This window comes from Cimex lectularius, unplaced genomic scaffold (genome assembly GCF_000648675.2).
Source record: "Cimex lectularius strain Harlan isolate CLEC.00 unplaced genomic scaffold, Clec_2.1 scaffold3, whole genome shotgun sequence".
NCBI lineage: Eukaryota > Metazoa > Arthropoda > Insecta > Hemiptera > Cimicidae > Cimex > Cimex lectularius.
This window is the reverse complement of record NW_019392688.1, coordinates 2417167-2424662: the sequence shown is the minus strand read 5'-3', so window position 1 is coordinate 2424662 and position 7496 is coordinate 2417167.

The window sequence follows — 7496 nt, the reverse complement described above, 5'->3', positions numbered from 1 at the left end:
TTGATTTCGTTAATAGGTGGTAATTTTTTAAATCATCGCAGATAAGCAGTACTGTTTCATCAACATATTATATGTATTTAATACAATCCTCGATGAGTGAATTTATTTCTCAGAGTAAAAACTTTCATTATTTCATTAATTTCATTTCATTAGTTCAGTTGACAATAATAGGAAGACATTAAAATATCGGAGTTAAAATCGTTTAAGTTGTAAAAAAGTAATGTAATTTACATAATGTTCTTGCTTGTAGCTTAACGACTTTTTGTCGAATTACTCACCGGGAAATTTCCATACGCAATGCCTGGAATCGAACTTGAACCTCCAGAGTGACAAATGACCGAGTCCAAATTGTTTAACAAGCCCCCGGGAATAATAATTATTCCAGGGGTCGACGCCATTGCGTCACCTCAAGGCGTACGCACATTTCAGGGTGGATTAAGCACGAAGACCAACAGCAAAAAAAATTAGTCCCGCGTTATGAATTAATCCAATTAGAGGAACCCTACAGGTAGAGATCAAAGGGAAAAGTTAGAGAAGAGCAGGTGGCATTGGTTAATAACCCAAGAAAAGACTGCTAATTAAGGGGCTCAGCTTAGATACCCATCGCGGCTTCCATTGCAATCACAAGTTTAATCTGTACTTCATATATATAGGCACCCCAGACTTTTGTCATATCTACCATTCGACTGATAATCTATCTTTCGTTCAATTATATAACTTGTTAGAACATTTTTAATCACTTTAATCGATGTTAAACCGATAAATAGAGTTTATAATATGTGACTAATAGTCTGGAAAAGACGGCATTACATTAAAATGATTTTCACGGTTCATGTCGGGGGTTATTTTGTCGAATATAGCTTTTTCTCAGTCATATTATCTTTTTTTCATTTTATAGTACCAATACATTTCATTGTGCCACACAATTAACCACTTTTAATTTCGAATTTATCTTTTTTGAATTTCAAATTAATCTTATTTTAGCTTCAAATTACACTGTTTTATTTTCAAATTAACACTTCTTCACATCAAATTAATCTTTTCTTTAAAGAATAAAAAACTTTTTTCATTTCGAATTGACGTTTTTTAACTTCATGACCTTTCTTATTTGCAAATTAACCCTTTTTAATTTCAATTTAAGCCTTTTTAACTCAAATTGACCTCCTTTAATTGCAAATGAAGTTTTTTAATTATTTCAAATTAATCCTTTTTTAACTTCATCCTTTCTTTAAAACAACTCAGAAATACATAATTTTTCTAATTCCAAAAGAACTTCCTTTAACTTCATAACTTTTTTAATTACTAATTAACTTTTTTAACTCATAATTAGAATTTTTAAAATTTCAAATTGACCTTTTTAATTGCAAATTAACCCTTTATAACTTCATATTAAGGTTAAAGTTAAAGTTTAGAACTTCATAACATTTTTACCTTTAAACTATGTCTTTTTAACTTGAAATTGACCATTTCGTAATATTAAATTAATTTTTTTAAATATAAATTAACCATGTTTTCATTTTAATTTAATCTTTTATTAACTTCAAATTAACCTTTTTTATTTTTCAATTAACTCCATTGCATTCGAAATTACTACTATTAATTTCCTTTTTTACCTTCTAGTTAACGATTTTTAATTGCAAATTAACCATTTGTTAATTTTAAATTAACTTTTTTAAATTTCAAACTAACCTTTTTTTAATTTTGAATTGATGCTTTTTAGCTTTTAATTTTATATTTCGTAATATCAAATTAATTTTTTAAAATATAAATTAACGGTGTTTTCATTGTAATTTAATCTTTTGTTAACTTCAAATTAACCTTTTTTATTTTTCAATTAACTCCATTGAACTCGAAATGACTACTATTAATTTCCTTTTTTACCTTCTAGTTAACGGTTTTTAATTGCAAATTAACTATTTTATCTCCAAATTAACTTTAAATTTTAAATTAACTTTTTTAAATTTCAAAATTACGTTTTTTAATTTCGAATTGATTTTTTAAACATGAAATTGATCTTTTTTAACTCCTAATTTATCTTTTTTACTTTAAATTAACTCTTTTAACTTCAAATCACCTTTTTAATTTCTAATTAACCTTTTTAAACTTTTTTAAATTTCAAATGAACCTTCTTAATTTCAAAAAAACTATTTCATTATTTCAAAGTAACCCTTTGTAACTTCAAATTGGCCTGTTTAAGTTGCAAATGAACCTTTTTTATTTTCAAATTAACCCTATTGAACTTCAAATTACCATTATTAATTTCAAAACTTTTTAATTTTCATTTTACCCCTTCTTAACTTCAAATTGACCTTGTTTAATTGCAAATGAATCTTTTTATTATTGTGTAGAGATTAGTGACCGTTAATCGATAGTTATTCAGATATCGTGTGATGCGGTCGGGTGTCTTTTTATTATTTCAAATCAGCTTGAAATTAGACATTTGGCATGTTAATAATCAAAAATCCTAGGAGTTGATATGAAACATAAGTAGGTATCGAAATTAAAATACTTGTATATTCGAGATTTTATGTTATACTGTAGTTCAATATCAAAAATATAGTAAAATATTATTTTTGGCATTATATTTGCACATTGATCATCGTCCATTTCGGAGTAGGTTTTTAATATTACTTAATGTACTGTACTTAATGTGGTTTATCTACATCCGGGTTATTGAGGTGATTTTAGAATCTACCATGGAGTTCCTTAGTTTTCCATTTATTGATGCCTTCCTCGCAACCAGTCACTTGTGGATTAAACTGCTTGTTATTATTATTCGTTGTTTCTTGATTGCCTGTTTGTTTTAAGTATATGCTTTTGCTTATATCACTTCCTATTGATCAAGCAGTTTCGAAAGCGGTTTTTTTATGTAACATGGTTAATATTTTAAAAAGTTCCATTTTTTAATTTGCTAATAAAACCTGCGTTATGCAGGAAAAGCCGGTTATCGCAAAGAAGAATTGATTGTCGTTAAATATACATAGCCACTTCAGCCACCGTACGTTGCGAAAATTATTCGAATCAGATAGAGACGATATTTCACACAAGGGGTGGAATGAAAGTAAACCAAGGGTGGAGAGGAAAAATAAAAAAAAGAAATATTTATATTCGCGTTCATAAAGCAAAACATTATCACGCTGTAGTGTGGAATATCAGCGAGCGTGCGGCGCGCGGAGGGCAGAATCAATTACGGTTTTTGCAGAAGGGATGACGGCGTGAAAAGGAGATAACGTATCTTGACTTAATCTCCTGCTGGGAGTTATGTGAAGGGAAGGGCGCAGATTAGGAAGCTTCGTAAACAGGGCATCTATTCGGCCGTATCGCAAAAGGCAATCTGATGAAGCCCAGGTGAAACAGGTGTTCTCGGGTTCACAAACGGTACTGGTGCCGTTTCACTTTGACCCTCAATGTCGTCTTCACCTGGGGTTCAATCGAGAAAATAAACAACTCCTCATTTCTGAATCAAATTAAACACTCAAATGTTGACCTACCAGACAAATCTATTGACATTTAACAAATTAAACAAATATTTAAATACCTATTGTGCAAGAACACAAAAAAGACTCTTCAATGGACTATTCTCAACTGATTGTCTGGTACACTGTTTCACACTATAAGAACAGAGCCGTACAGAGCCAGATCAATTTGATCAATCTACAGTCAACAAGTTTTGCAACACCTTTCTCTAAAAAAAAGCTGTGCAATAACGCAAACACAACGGTTTTCTCCCCTGAATAAAATAAGATTGCGGTTTGGTATCTTCACTAAAACCAATTTGCTACGGACAATTTTGTTTATACAGAAAGATTGATTTGAATTAATAATAATTTTTAATTTTTTCAATTTATAATTTTTCTTATCTATCCGATTGATACCTTCAAGTCATCTGTGGCCCCTCTCTATCAGCCTGGTATCGCACAAATGGAGAGGTGCCAAAAGAAATTATCTTAGGACCCTATATACACTGTACATACCGCAGACATACCTTCCAGAAACGACCCTTAAGCGGGGAACACACCCGATGCAACGATCGCAGAGCATAGAGTAGGGCATCGTTGCGTGGCATCGGGCAGATGGGCACGGAATGAAATGCAACCTTATAGAAAATTGGAGTTTGGATTTTCGTCGAGAAGCATCGAGTACAGTCGAAGACAAAAGAACCGGACACTCATATTTTTATTCAAACAACATATATTATTGTCGTTATATTAATTACAACATGCTTATTTTAATATAAACCAAATTAATCGAGATCAAAAATTCATTAGTTTTTATTTAAAAAATAATTAATTTTAATGGTTTGGTAGAAAATTGATCAAAACACCGGAATAACATTTTTTAGTGTAATGAATTTAAAAATTTATTATTACAATGTATTACACGGTTTTGCTCAAACAATTTAACTAACAATTTATTTCATGGTTTTGCTCATAAAATTACACAATTTTCGTCGAGTAGCGTCAGAACAGGATACTCATATTTTTGTAGTTTATTTCAAACTTAGTATATGTAATTTTGTTGTCATATTAATTACAACATTCATGTTTTAATATAAAGCAAATAAAAGGAGATCAAAAATTCATTAGTTTTTATTTTTAAAAACTAATTAATTTTAATGGTTTGGTAGAAAATTGATCAAAACACCGGAATACCATGTTTTGATATAATGAATTTAAATAACAATTTATTACATGGTTTTGCTCATTAAATTTAACTAACAATTTATTTCATGTTTTTGTTCATAAAATTTAACTAATAATTTATATTATGGTTTTGCTCATACAATTACACCATCTTCGTCGATAGCGTCAGAACAGGATACTCATATTTTTGTTTTGCTCATTAAATTTAACTAACAATTTATTTCATGTTTTTGTTCATAAAATTTAACTAATAATTTATATTATGGTTTTGCTCATACAATTACACCATCTTCGTCGATAGCGTCAGAACAGGATACTCATATTTTTTGTAGTTTATTTCAAACTTAGTATATGTAATTTTGTCGTTATATGAATTCCAACATTTCTATTTTAATGTAAACCAAATTAAAAGAGATCAAAACTTCATTAGTTTTTATTTTTAAAAAATAATTAATTTTAATGGATTGGTAGAAAATTGATCAAAACACCGGAATACCATTTTTTAATATAATGAATTTAAAAAAACAATTTATTACACGGTTTTGCTCATAAAATTTAACTAACAATTTATTTAATGGTTTTGCTTATAAAATTACGCCATTTTCGTCGAGTAGCGTCAGAACAGTATACTCAAATTTTTATAGTTTATTTCAAACTTAGTATATGTAATTTTGTCGTTATATTAATTACAACATTCTTATTTTAATGTAAACGAAATTAAACGAAATCAAAAATTCATTCGTTTTTATTTAAAAAAATTAACTTTAATGGTTTGGTAGAAAATTGATCAAAACACCGGAATGCCAGTTTTTGATATAATGAATTTAACTAACAATTTATTACACGGTTTTGCTCATAAAATTTAACTTACAATTTATTTAATGGTTTTGCTTGTAAAATTGCGCCATTTTCGCCGAGTAGCGTCAGAACAGGATACTCATATTTTTGTAGTTTATTTCAAACTTAGTATATGTAATTTTGTCGTTATAATAATTACAACATTCCTATTTTAATGTAAACGAAATTAAACGAACCATTTTTTGATATAATGAATTTAACTAACAATTTATTACAATGTTTTGCTCACAATAGTGCATTAAAAACGAAAGAGGCGTTGCGATTGCGATACTGATGTGATACACGCTGTGTACGTGGCGTGCGCTTGACGTCGCATAGATGTGCACACCCGACCAAAACGTGGCAAGGCGTCGGGTAGCGTCGCATAGCGTTGCGTCGGGTAAGTGTGTTCCCCGCTTTACCACTTGTGCTGATGATACCGCCATCCTTTGTTCCATGTCAAATTCCATGTCATTTAAACCAGAAACCTACAAAGCCAAGACACATTCCTTGAGCATTGATTTAATAAACTTTAAACATAGAAAAAAGTGAACATGTCACCTTCACTCTTCGGAGAATAAACGCTGCTCCCATCTATAGCAATAGTGTACCTCTCCTACCAACTAATGTGTTCCTCTACCCTGGGTTGACATTGGGCATTGAAAAACCAGTTACATGTAACCCTCACACCCGACTCAAATGAGAAGACCTATGCTGACGAACCAGACTTCTCAAAACATTGCTGGATATGTCAAAACTGTTTTTACAAACGAATCATTTATATAACCATTTTGAGACCCGTTTGGATATACGGCATCGAACTTTGGGGTTCAACAAAAAGATTCCAACCTACAACGTATCCAATCCCTAGAATTAAAAATCCTTCGGAACCATCGTCAATGACCATTTCTATATATCAAATCTTACCATTCACAATGACCTTAACATACAACGTATCCTTGAAGTAGGGAAAAACAGCTAAAAAAAGTTTCACAAACAATTATCCAGTCACAACCCTCATGTCAGAAACTTTCCATCCCTCACCCATCCAAATAATCCTCCCCGACGGCTGAAGCGTCGATAGCCTCGCGACCTCCTAAATGACAGTGAATAACAGAGAATGTGATTACTCCTAATATATACGAGTGACTATTAATGAATAGTTCCTCTTTTTTCTGTTTTATGTATACTTTTGTGTTAATTTTGCTTTGTTTTACGCTGTAAAATGCTATCAAATTTACTTAAGCGCAACAATTGACGCAGGTGTAAATAAATAAAGAAGATAGTCTTTCTTTCAAACTTCTTTGCATAAAAAATAATAAAAACTCATTACTAATAAAAATAATTGTTTTGAATGTTCGTGTGTTCAGATTGACCTGGATATGGCACATGTTTCACATGTTTTATATGACTTCCTTTATCTCTTAATTAACGTCATTGTCTATATCCAAATGAATATTGAACAATTAGTGTTTCTAAAGATCTAATTTCCTGATTTTTAAAAAATCAACTCATTTATTTGTCCCTATTTCAAATAAAAAAGATATTCAACAGCCACACAATTTTTCAAATTAAAACAAAAATCGGATTTTAATAAAAGTAATATAAATATTATTATTATGTAAATGACAAGACTTGTCCAAGTTAACGGCTCAGATAACCTTTCTAGCTAGTAAAAAATTCCACTATCTAAGAAATTTGACCTATCAGTAATTGAACCTTCATGTAATAATTGTTCCCCATTGATCGATTGAGAATCTTTGAAAATTTTGAGTATATTTCCCATGCTACTTGGTTCCAGCTTGAAGGATGTCCTGCTCACAATTACAGTAATGAAATATTTTCTTGCATTTGGTGGACCGATATGCCTATCGGTAAGATCACCTGAGGTCATATCCTTGGCCCCCACGCTCACCTTTCGGGTTACCTTAAAAATGATAATTAAGTTTATTTCAATTTAATTAAAAGTGTATGACTGGTTGATGAATGACCAATAACGTGGTCTTTATCAAAGAA